This window comes from Mustelus asterias, chromosome 30 (genome assembly GCF_964213995.1).
Source record: "Mustelus asterias chromosome 30, sMusAst1.hap1.1, whole genome shotgun sequence".
Lineage (NCBI taxonomy): Eukaryota > Metazoa > Chordata > Chondrichthyes > Carcharhiniformes > Triakidae > Mustelus > Mustelus asterias.
In genome coordinates, this window is record NC_135830.1 from 11,402,459 (window position 1) to 11,415,547 (window position 13,089).

The window sequence follows — 13,089 nt, forward strand, 5'->3', positions numbered from 1 at the left end:
CATGTGCGGCCGGCATCTTTGTCAGGGGCAATGTGCAACAGGGTGCAGGTGCGATCGCCATGTTTGTCGGGGGCGCAGGAGTGTCGACCTTTGTGATGTATGGGACCTGAACCCACTGCAGTCCATGTTGTGCAGGTACATCCACCCCGCTGGTAGGGAGAGAATTCCATGATTTTGACCCAGCGACTGTGAAGGAATGGTGATATATTTCCAGATGTGGAGATAAGAACATAAGAAATAGGAGCAGGAGTAGGCCATCTCGCCCTTCAAGCCTGCTCCGCCATTCAATAAGATCATGGCTGATTTGATAGTGGGTTCAATTCCACTTACACACCCGCTCCCCATAACCCTTAATTCCCTTAATGGTTAAAAATCTATCCATAGAACATAGAACAGTACAGCACAGAACAGGCCCTTCGGCCCACGATGTTGTGCCGACCTTCATCTGAAACCAAGATCAAGCTATCCCACTCCCTACCATCCTGGTGTGCTCCATGTGCCTATCCAATAACCGCTTAAATGTTCCTAAAGTGTCTGACTCCACTATCACTGCAGGCAGTCCATTCCACACCCCAACCACTCTCTGCGTGAAGAACCTACCTCTGATATCCTTCCTATATCTCCCACCATGAACCCTATAGTTATGCCCCCTCGTAATAGCTCCATCCACCCGAGGAAATAGTCTTTGAACGTTCACTCGATCTATCCCCTTCATCATTTTATAAACCTCTATTAAGTCTCCCCTCAATCTCCTCCGCTCCAGAGAGAACAGCCCCAGCTCCCTCAACCTTTCCTCATAAGACCGACACTCCAAACCAGGCAGCATCCTGGTAAATCTCCTCTGCACTCTTTCCAGCGCTTCCACATCCTTCTTATAGTGAGGTGACCAGAACTGCACGCAATATTCCAAATGCGGTCTCACCAAGGTCCTGTACAGTTGCAGCATAACCCCACGGCTCTTAAACTCCAACCCCCTGTTAATAAAAGCTAACACACTATATGCCTTCTTCACAGCTCTATCCACTTGAGTGGCAACCTTTAGAGATCTGTGGATATGGACCCCAAGATCTCTCTGTTCCTCCACAGTCTTCAGAACCCTACCTTTGACCCTGTAATCCACATTTAAATTAGTCCTACCAAAATGAATCACCTCACATTTATCAGGGTTAAACTCCATTTGCCATTTTTCAGCCCAGCTTTGCATCCTATCTATGTCTCTTTGCAGCCTACAACACCCCTCCACCTCATCCACTACTCCACCAATCTTGGTGTCATCAGCAAATTTACTGATCCACCCTTCAGCCCCCTCCTCTAAGTCATTAATAAAAATCACAAAGAGCAGAGGACCAAGCACCGATCCCTGCGGCACTCCGCTAGCAACCTGCCTCCAGTCCGAAAATTTTCCATCCACCACCACCCTCTGTCTTCGATCAGACAGCCAGTTACCTATCCAATCGGCCAACTTTCCCTCTATCCCACACCTCCTTACTTTCATCATAAGCCGACCATGGGGGACCTTATCAAACGCCTTACTAAAATCCATGTATATGACATCAACCGCCCTACCTTCATCAACACACCTAGTTACCTCCTCAAAAAATTCTATCAAATTTGTGAGGCACGATTTGCCCTTCACAAATCCGTGCTGACTATCCCGGATTAATCCGCATCTTTCTAAATGGTCGTAAATCCCATCCCTAAGGACCTTTTCCATCAATTTACCAACCACCGAAGTCAGACTAACCGGTCTATAATTACCAGGGTCATTTCTATTCCCTTTCTTAAACAGAGGAACAACATTTGCCACTCTCCAGTCCTCTGGCACCATCCCCGTGGACAGCGAGGACCCAAAGATCAAAGCCAAAGGCTCTGCAATCTCATCCCTCGCCTCCCAAAGAATCCTAGGATACATTTCATCAGGCCCAGGGGACTTATCGACCTTCAGTTTATTCAAAACTGCCAATACATCCTCCCTCCGAACATCTATTTCCTCCAGCCTATTAGCCTGTAACACCTTCTCTTCCTGAAAAACATGGCCCCTCTCCTTGGTGAACACTGAAGAAAAGTATTCATTCATCACCTCGCCTATCTCTACTGATTCCATACACAAGTTCCCACCACTGTCCTTGACCGGCCCTAACCTCACCCTGGTCATTCTTTTATTCCTCACATAAGAGTAAAAAGCCTTGGGGTTTTCCTTGATCCGACCCGCCAAGGACTTCTCATGTCCCCTCCTAGCTCTCCTCAGCCCCTTTTTCAGCTCGTTCCTTGCTAACTTGTAACCCTCAGTCGAGCCATCTGAACCTTGTTTCCTCATCCCTCCATAAGCTTCCCTCTTCCTTTTCACAAGACATTCCACCTCTTTTGTGAACCACGGATCCCTCACTCGGCCATTTCCTCCCTGCCTGACAGGGACATACCTATCAAGGACACCCAGTATTTGTTCCTTGAAAAAGTTCCACTTTTCATCAGTGCCTTTCCCTGACAGTTTCTGTTCCCATCTTATGCCCCCTAATTCTTGCCTAATCGCATCATAATTACCTCTCCCCCAATTGTAAGCCTTGCCCTGCCGTCCGGCCCTATCCCTCTCCATTGCAATAACAAAAGACACCGAATTGTGGTCACTATCTCCAAAGTTCTCTCCCACAACCAAATCTAACACTTGGCCCGGTTCATTTCCCAGTACCAAATCCAATGTGGCCTCACCCCTTGTCGGCCTATCCACATATTGTGTCAGGAAACCCTCCTGCACACACTGCACAAAAAGTGCCCCATCCAAACTATTTGACCTACAAAGGTTCCAATCAATATTTGGAAAGTTAAAGTCCCCCATGACAACTACCCTGTGACCCCCACACGTATCCATAATCTGCTTAGCAATTTCTTCCTCCACATCTCTATTACTATTTGGGGGCCTATAGTAAACTCCTAGCAACGTGACCGCTCCTTTCCTGTTTCTAACTGCAGCCCATATTACCTCAGTGTGCATATCCCCCTCAAAGTGCTTTTCCGCAGCCGTTAAACTATCCTTGATTAACAATGCTACTCCTCCACCTCTTTTACCAGCTTCCCTACACTTAGTGAAACATCTGTACCCCGGAACGTCCAACAACCATTCCTGTCCTTGTTCTACCCACGTCTCCGTAATGGCCACAATATCATAGTCCCAAGTAGCAATCCACGCCCCAAGTTCATCCACCTTGTTCCGGATGCTCCTTGCATTGAAGTAGACACACTTCAACCCATCTTCCTGTCTACCGGTACCCACCCTTGACCTTGATACCTTCCCCAATACCTCACCACCCTCAACACTGACTTCTTTTCCCACTCCCCTGACAAATTAGTTTAAATCCCCCTGAAGAGCCGTAGCAAATTTCCCTCCCAGGATATTGGTGCCCCTCTGGTTCAGGTGCACCCCGTCCTGTTTGTAGAGGTCCCACCTTCCCCAGAACGTGTTCCAATTATCCACGTATCTGAAACCCTCCCTCCTGCACCATCCCTGCAACCACATGTTTAAGTGCACTCTCTCCCTGTTCCTCAACTCGCTATCACGTGGCACCGGTAGCGTACCAGAGATGACCACATGTTTTGTCTTTGCTCTCAGCTTCCAGCCGAGCTCCTGAAATTCCTGTTTTAAATCCCCGTCCCTTCTCTTACCTATGTCGTTGGTACCAATGTGTACCACGACTTGTGACTGTTTCCCCTCCCCCTTAAGAATCCGGAAAACACGGTCCGAGACGTCACGGACCCTGGCATCCGGTAGGCAACAAACCATCCTCGAGTCTCTTTTGCTGCCACAGAACCTCCTATCTATCCCTCTAACTAACGAGTCCCCAATAACTATTGCCCTCCCGCTCTCCTCCTTACCCTCCTGAGCCACAGGGACGGACTCAGTGCCGGAGATCCTCTCACTGCGGCTCACCACTGGTATGTCGTCCCCCTCAACCGTATCCAAAGCGGAATACTTATTGCTAAGGGGAACGACCACAGGGGATCCCTGCACCGACTGCTTCTTCCCAGCCCCTCTCACCGTCACCCATCTATTTTCATTCCGCGGAGTAACTGTATCCCTGAAGCTTCTGTCTATGGCCATCTCTGCATCCCTAATGATCCTAAGTTCCTCCAACTCCAGCTCCAGTTCCCTTACACGGTTTTGGAGGAGCTGCAGATGGATGCACTTCTCACAGGTATAATCAGCAGGGACACTGACGTCGTCCCTCACCTCGAACATAGTGCAAGAGGAACATTGCACTGCCTGCACACCCATCCTCTCTAGATACCTTGCCAGTACCAGGTAGAAACAGCAAAAAATGAATTAACTCACCCCTGTTCGCCCTTTCTGCCCAAGCCCTGTGAGCCAAAGCCCTACAGCATTCACTCTGCCTCCTGCTCACTCCACTGCCCACTAACGACGCTGCCCGCTCAAAAGTGCGGCCTACTTTTAAACCCTCCAAAAACCTTCCCAGACTCCTGCTGGGCCCACTTCCTGTTTTAAAAAAAACCTCCGATTTTTTACACAAATTTAACTTAAAATAAATAAATAAATGTAGTGAACAAACCAACTGCCTTCTCCTCAGCCTGGTCCTGTGGAACAATGAGTGACAATCCATCTGTGACTTAAACACATTTAACGAGGTAGCCTCTACTGCTTCATTGGGCAGAGAATTCCAAAGATTCACCACCCTCTGGGAGAGGAAGTTCCTCCTCAACTCTGTTCTAAATTGACTCCCCCGTATTTTGAGGCTATGCCCCCTAGTTCTTGTTTCCATTGTAAGTGGAAATAACCTCGCTGCTTCTCCCCTGTCTAGCCCCTTCATTATCTTATATGTCTCTATAAGATCTCCCCTCAACCTTCTAAACTCCAATGAGTACAGGCCCAGTCTACTCAATCTCTCCTCATAAGCTAACCCCCTCATCTCCGGAATCAACCTGGTGAACCTTCTCTGTACCCCCTCCAAAGCTAATATATCCTTTCTTAAATAAGGGGACCAAAATTGTACACAGTACTCTGGGTGTGGCCTCACCAGTACCCTGTACAGTTGCAGCATGACCTCCCTGCTTTTATACTTCATCCCCTTCACGATAAAGGCCAACATTTCATTTGCCTTCTTGATCACCTGCTGCACCTGTAAACTGAGTTTTTGTGATTCATGCACAAGGACCCCCAGGTCCCTCTGCACAGTACCATGTTGTAATTTTTCACCGTTTAAATAATAGTCCATTTTACAATTATTCCTTCCAAAGTGGATAACCTCACACTTACCAACGTTATACTCCATCTGCCAGATCCTTGCCCACTCACTTAGCCTATCTAAACCTCTCTGCAGACTCTGTGTCCTCCACGCAATTTGCTTTCCCACTCATCTTTGTGTCATCCGCAAACTTTGTTACCCGACACTGGGTCCCCTCCGCCGGATCGTCTATGTATATGGTAAATAGTTGAGGCCCCAGCACCGATCCCTGCAGCACACCACTAGTCACTGATTGCCAACCGGAAAAGCACCCATTTATTCCGACTCTCTGCTTTCTGTTGGATAGCCAATCCTCAATCCACGCTAACACTTTACCCCCAACTCCGTGTACCTTTATCTTATGCAGCAACCTTTTGTGAGGCACCTTATCGAATGCCTTCTGGAAATCTAAATACACCACATCCACCGGTTCCCCTCTGTCAACTGTACTCATTATATCCTCAAAAAATTCCAGTAAATGTCGGATAATTTTTTCAAACACACGCTCCAGCTTGAATGATGTCTGTATCTAAACCCTTTATAACTTATGACAATTCATTGAGGTACAGCGGGGTCTAATGTTTTGTGTGTTTGGCAGAGAGTTTAGTCTGAGTTCGAAGCTCAAACAGGCTCTTCACTGCAGACAGCTCACCATGGCAACACTGATAAGACATTTCATTGCACAGAATCGACTCAGAAACCCTTGCCTGAGGCCTGGCTGTACTCAGTAGCCATTGATGATTTAACATGTTTTTGTGACTGTCTTGAATCAGTGACTTTAATGCTGGTGTTACTATTTTAAAATAAACTCATTCAAAATAATTTAATGCAGACTTTTATAAAGTATCAGATGAAGGAGTTCACAGGAGCCTGTTAATCGCTGGGACAACAATACAACAGGCATTGAGTGAGGGACAGACGCGACCTGGAAACTGGAGGAGTGAATATTGGAAATACTGACCCTTCAGCACCCAGTGAATTCACACATGGCTCTGAGCTCCTAAACAGGGAACAGAAGCTCCTTTACAACTGTGTTTAGAGTCAGGAAGAACAGCGGTGAATGCTGGAAACGTGCTGTCAAATCAGAGATTGGTGTAAAACTGGGATCTGTTCCTGAGTGAGAGCGAAACAGTGGGTTTAAAATTCCAGTCTGAAAAATGACTGGTATTTATTGTGTGATGATTTAATGTGTTTGCGATAGTCTTGAATCAGTGACTTTAAAGCTGGTGTTACTAATTTAGAATAAAGCCATTTAAAATAAATCTGTGAAAAATCAGTTGGAGGAGTTAAGAGGAGCCTGTTAACCCTGGGACAATTATACAACAGACATTGGATCTTCAGATAGAGAAGGAGCTGCAGTATGTTTCCAGGAATTCCCTGTTTAATTGAGAATAAGCAGCTTCTGGTCCCGGGTATAAACTGGCGGCAGCTTCTCGGCTGTTTCCGGTGACAGACCCGGCACAGCCAATGAGGGAGCTCTTGCTCAGAGCCGCCTCTGACACTCTCTCTCTGGTTGGAGGACCAGCTGTCCTTTCTCATTCTTCTTCAGAAGAGTCACATTGGACATGAATCATTAGCTCTGTTTCTCTCTCAACAGATGCTGCCAGACCGAGAGCTTTTCCAGCGTTTTCTGTTTTTATTTCACCATCTCCACCATTTCTTTCCTCCACTCCCAGTTTTCTCCCTCCCTCTCCTCTGTGTTCAGATCTCCAGCTCCTGCCTGCAGCCTAACAGTAAAATCAATGATTATCTCTCCTGGTCACTGGGACTCTGAAGCCCCGCCCCCTCGCTGTTGTGTCAAGGTGACCACACGTGTGTTCTGCTCCCTGTTGAAACAAAATGGCAGCCATTAATCTGACCCTGGTCTGCAGCAGAATTCCTGGAGCTGCAAATGCAGGACCTGCAGGGTTTTATTCCAGATTTGCTACCAACCCTGGGTGTTAATGACCCACTGCATCCACCTGCCAGCTCCACCGCTCCCTCATATCTCGCTGCCTCTGCCACCACTTACCGGCAGCAAATGGGAGAAAAATCTCTTCTTCACCATCACTCACCTTGGGCATGCTCCAAACAATCCAACGCTGTTATTGTGCATTCGTCTCCCATGATGTAGAGAGGGGACTTTCCCCATCACAGAGAATGCTGGGTATACTCACCACCATTTAAGTCCCAATTAGTTTTAATTATTTATTTGGTGTGACGGCACGGAGACTGGGGTTAGAGTGACAATCAATAAAATTAGGAACTAAATACAGAAACCCAAGTTTACAGTCCCTCTCCAATCTGCCAGACAGTAGGAGATGGGAATTAGTGAAGAACGAGAGTGTCCACATAGCAGTGTGTTATAATCCAGGTCTGAAACTCCAAGGTGTTTTATAAAGTCATCCCAGATCATAAGCTTTGCATTTTGACTTTGGTACGGGTAAGCATGAGATGTTTCACTCCAGGTATGATTCAAGTCGCGGGAGAGTGAGAACAGGAATCGGTGGAGAATGAATGCGTGGCTGAGGGACTGGAGCAAGGGACAAGGATTTGGGTACTTGGATCATTGGGACCTCTTTAGGGGCAGGTGTGACCTGTTTAAAAAAGACGGGTGGCACTTGAATCCCAGGGGGACCAATATCCTGGCGGGAAGGTTGGCTAAGGCTACTGGAGAGACTTTAAACTAGAAAGGTTGGGGGGAGGGAATCGAAATGAGGGGACTGAGAGCGAGGAGGTTAGCTCGCAAATAGATAAGGAATGTAGACAGGGTAAGAGGGAGGTTAGACGAGTGATGGAGAAGGGAAGTGCTCAGGCTGAAGGTCTGAGATGTGTCTATTTTAATGCCAGGAGTGTAGTGAATAAAGTGGATGAGCTTAGAGCGTGGATTGCTGCTTCGAATTGTGATGTGGTGGCCATTACGGAGACTTGGATGTCTCAGGGACAGGACTGGGTGCTTCAGGTGCTGGGTTTTAGATGTTTCAGGAAGGACAGGGAGGGGGGCAAGAGAGGGGGGGGGGAGTGGCACTGTTGATCAGGGATAGTGTCACGGCTGTAGAGAAGGTGGACGCCGTGGAGGGATTGACTACGGAGTCTCTGTGGGTGGAGGTTAGGAACAGGAAGGGGTCGGTAACTTTGCTGGGTGTTTTCTATAGGCCACCCAATAGTAACAGAGATGTTGAGGAGCAGATGGGGAAACAGATCCTGGAGAGATGTAGGAATAACAGAGTTGTCGTGATGGGAGATTTTAATTTCCCAAACATAGATTGGAATATCCCTAGGGCTAGGGGTTTGGATGGAGAGGAGTTTGTTAGGTGTGTCCAGGAGAGTTTCCTGACACAGTATGTGGATAAGCCTACTAGAGGAGAGGCTGTACTTGATCTGGTGCTGGCTAATGAACCTGGACAGGTGGAGGATCTCTCGGTGGGTGAGCATCTTGGGGATAGCGATCATAATTCTATCTCCTTCACGATAGCATTGGAAAGAGATAGGATCAGGCAGGCTAGGAAAGTGTTTCTCTGGAGTAAAGGGAAATGCAGTGTCATCAGGGAGGCAATTGGACGGGTAAATTGGAAGGAGGCATTCTTGGGGAAAAGTACCGAAGGAAAGTGGAGGATTTTCAAGGAATGTTTGTCTGGAGCTCTGCATGACAACGTTCCGATGAGACAGGGGGGTGTTGGTAGGGTACGGGAACCGTGGTGCACGAAGGTTGTGATGAACCTGGTGAATAAGAAAAGAGAGGCGTACAGAAGGTTCAGAGAGCTAGGAGGTGTTAAGGATTTAGAGGAGTATACGGGATGTAGGAAGGAGCTTAAGAAGGAAATTAGGAGAGCGAGAAGGGGTCATGAGAAGACCTTGGCGGGTAAGATTAAGGAGAATCCCAAGGCTTTCTACAAATATGTCAAGAGTAAAAGGATGAGATGTGAAGGCATAGGACCCTTAAAAGGTGAAGGGGGAAAAGTTTGTGCGGAACCGTTAGAAATGGCGGAGGTGCTTAATGAATACTTTACCTCGGTATTCACGGTGGAAAGGGATCTGGGTGGTTGTACTGCTGGTTTGCGGTGGACAGAAAGGATCGAGCATGTGGACATAAAGAAAGAGGATGTGTTGGAACTATTGAATGGCATCAAGGTTGGTAAGTCGTCGGGACCGGATGGGATGTACCCCAGGTTACTGTGGGAGGCGAGGGAGGAGATTGCGGAGCCTTTGGCGATGATCTTTGCATCGTCGATGGAGACGGGAGAGGTTCCGGAGGATTGGAGGATTGCAGATGTGGTCCCTATATTCAAGAAAGGGAACAGGGACAGCCCGGGAAATTACCGACCGGTGAGTCTAACCTCAGTGGTTGGTAAGTTGATGGAGAGGATCCTGAGAGACAGGATTTATGATCATCTAGAGAAGTTTAGTATGATCAAAAGTAGTCAGCACGGCTTTGTCAAGGGCAGGTCGTGCCTTACGAGCCTGGTTGAGTTCTTTGAAAATGTGACCAAACACATTGACGAAGGAAGAGCGGTGGATGTGGTCTATATGGACTTCAGCAAGGCGTTCGATAAGGTCCCCCATGCAAGACTTCTTGAGAAAGTGAGAGGGCATGGGATCCAAGGGGCTGTTGCCTTGTGGATCCAGAACTGGCTTGCCTGCAGAAGGCAGAGAGTGGCTGTGGAGGGGTCTTTCTCTGCATGGAGGTCAGTGACCAGTGGAGTGCCCCAGGGATCTGTTCTGGGACCCTTGCTGTTTGTCATTTTCATAAATGACCTGGATGAGGAAGTGGAGGGATGGGTTGGTAAGTTTGCTGACGACACCAAGGTAGGTGGTGTTGTGGATAGTTTGGAGGGATGTCAGAAGTTGCAGCGAGACATAGATAGAATGCAAGACTGGGTGGAGAAGTGGCAGATGGACTTCAACCCGGATAAGTGTGTAGTGATCCATTTTGGCAGATCCAATGGGATGAAGCAGCAGTATAATATGAAGGGTACCATTCTTAGCAGTGTAGAGGATCAGAAGGACCTTGGGGTCCGGGTCCATAGGACTCTTAAATCGGCCTCGCAGGTGGAGGATGCGGTCAAGAAGGCGTACGGCGTACTAGCCTTCATTAATCGAGGGATTGAGTTTAGGAGTCGGGAGATAATGCTGCAGCTTTATAGGACCCTGGTTAGACCCCACTTGGAGTACTGCGCGCAGTTCTGGTCACCTCATTACAGGAAAGATGTTGAAGCCATTGAAAGGGTGCAGAGGAGATTTACAAGGATGTTGCCTGGATTGGGGGGCATGCCTTATGAGGATAGGTTGAGGGAGCTTGGTCTCTTCTCCCTGGAGAGACGAAGGATGAGAGGTGACCTGATAGAGGTTTACAAGATGTTGAGAGGTCTGGATAGGGTAGACTCTCAGAGGCTATTTCCAAGGGTTGAAATGGTTGCTACGAGAGGACACAGGTTTAAGGTGCTGGGGGGTAGGTACAGAGGAGATGTCAGGGGTAAGTTTTTCACTCAGAGGGTGGTGGGTGAGTGGAATCGGCTGATGTCGGTGGTGGTGGAGGCAAACTCGTTGGGGTCTTTTAAGAGACTTCTGGATGAGTACATGGGATTTAATGGGATTGAGGGCTATAGATAGGCCTAGAGGTAGGGATATGATCAGCGCAACTTGTGGGCCGAAGGGCCTGTTTGTGCTGTGGCTTTCTATGTTCTATGTTCTAAGTGAGCCACTGGGGAGCTTTTATCAAACAAAGTTTATTTAAAAATACAATTAACACATAGAAAGAAACTTAGCAAGAGCTTTTACCAATTACAAACAAGAAAAAAAACCCATGATATTGTGTAAACATTAACAGCTCAATGTACTGTTCCAACACAACATTCTTATCAACATACACACATGGTTTTGGTTGAACACAGAAAATGCGGATACTCACGTGATTTTGCAGCTCTGCAACACCTGCTGTGAATTAGTCCTTTGGGTGGAGAATTGAAATGCTGACTTCCCCGTCCTGTAGCTCCCAGCACCGTCGAGGTAGAGATAGAGCCACTGCTTGCCTCGAGCTAGCAAACCACTCACAGCAAAATTTTCACTCCAGAAAGGCAAGAAAGACTGCTTCCATCGAGCCAGCAGAATTTCTAATACCAGGGAGAGACACAGAAATACTGCTTTTCAGTCTGGGATCTAACAGCTTCTACCTAAAACTGAAAGTGAATCCTTGGATTCCTCTGTGAAGGAACCACCTGACCTTGACCTGTCCATCAATCTTCCCACAACAATTCAAAAGGGACATAAACTCGTAAAACTCCAGGACATTCCATTGGGCCCAAATTACAGATAAACAAAAAGGCCCATTGTGCTTTCATCAGACATCACGGCAACAATACAAAAACCCCCAGAGAATCAGGATTAAAATACCTTCCTTAAATGCACAGTAGTATCACAAGTGATCACTGCAGAATTGACTTCACTGTAACGTGAGCTCACTGGTGTCTCAGGAAGGTGAGATGCCTGAATCAATCCTGTTTGTAATTTCAGGATTGCATTCTCATGGATATTCCAGATCATGTACTTTATTTATGGTGGCATTTTGATTTGATTTATTATTGTCACATGTATTAGTATACAGTGAAAAGTATTGTTTCTTGCGCGCTTTACAAAGCATACCGTTCATAGAGAAGGAAATGAGAGATTGCAGAATGTAGTGTTAGTCATAGCTAGGGTGTAGAGAAAAATCAACTTAGTGTGAGATAGGTCCATTCAAAAGTCTGATGGCAGCAGGGAAAATGCTATTCTTGTGTCAGTTGGTACATGACCTCAGATTTTTGTATCTTTTTTCCAACGGAAGACAGTGGAACAGAGAATGTCCAGGATGTGTGGGGTCCTTAATTATGCTGCTTGCTGCAGCTCCTTCCTTTTCAGAAGTTTATAAGGAACAGGAGCAGGAGTCGACATTTCACCCACCGGGATTGCTCTGCCATTCAATCAGATTGTGGCTGATCAGATTATGGCTGATTGCAGCCTGAAGTCCACATTCCTGCCTCACTCCCGATCCCTCGACTCCCTTTTGATCAGAGCTCTGTGTAACTCAGCCTTGAATGTATTCAATGATCCAGCTCCAGTGCTCTCCAAGGAGAGAGAATTCCAAAGTGAATGAGAAGAAATTCCTCCTCACCTCCCTTATTATTAAATCCAGCCTCCAGTTTGAGATTTCCATGAGGGGAAACATCCTCTCAGCATCCAACCTGTCGAGCCCCCCCATGAATTTTAGGTTTCAATAAGATCATCTCTCAATCTTCTAAACTCTGTGTGCGGACCCAACCTTTCCTCATAAAGTAACCCCTTCATCCCAGGAATCAGCCCAGTGAATCTTCTCTGAACTGCTTCCAACACAATTGTATTTTGCATCTTTCACTGAAAACAGGACAAATATTTTGTTCAGAGTCTGGGCCATTTCCTTCATTCCCATGATTGTTCAGTCTTACCTGCTGAGGGACCAATCCTCACTTCAGCTGCCCTTTCCTATTTCACAAACTTGGAGAAATTTTATTGTGAGATTTTTCTTGTGACTTTCCCCTCAAACTCCATTTTCCAAGACATTCAATGATCTTAGAGAGGTAGGGAAGTTGGAGATGGGGCGCTAGTTTGCACAAACGGTGGGATCAAGAGTTGGTTCATTGAGGGGGAGGCTGATGTTGGCAGTTTTGCAGAGTGACAGGACCCGAGGCAAGGGAACAATTAAAACAATCAGCTGACACCGAGAAGGTGATGGTCAGCAACTTAGTGAGAATAGAGTGAAGGGAGCAGAGGGTGAGTCTCACGGAGGTGAGCTCTGGAGGGGATGAGAGGAGATAGGAGAAAAACTAAAGAAAGAGGCAAGTTTAAGGTTCAAGGAAGGAGGAGCTTT

General features: G+C 47.1%; 2 protein-coding genes across 2 annotated transcripts in view; both read left to right on the forward strand.

Moving 5' to 3' along the window:
* Nucleotides 1-13,089, forward strand: part of LOC144481037 (uncharacterized) — a 297,288-nt gene that overhangs the window by 153,729 nt on the left and 130,470 nt on the right. The gene's annotated exons all lie outside the window — the stretch shown is intronic.
* LOC144481041 (uncharacterized) overlaps nt 1-13,089 on the forward strand; it is a 211,559-nt gene that overhangs the window by 152,250 nt on the left and 46,220 nt on the right. The window lies entirely within an intron of this gene.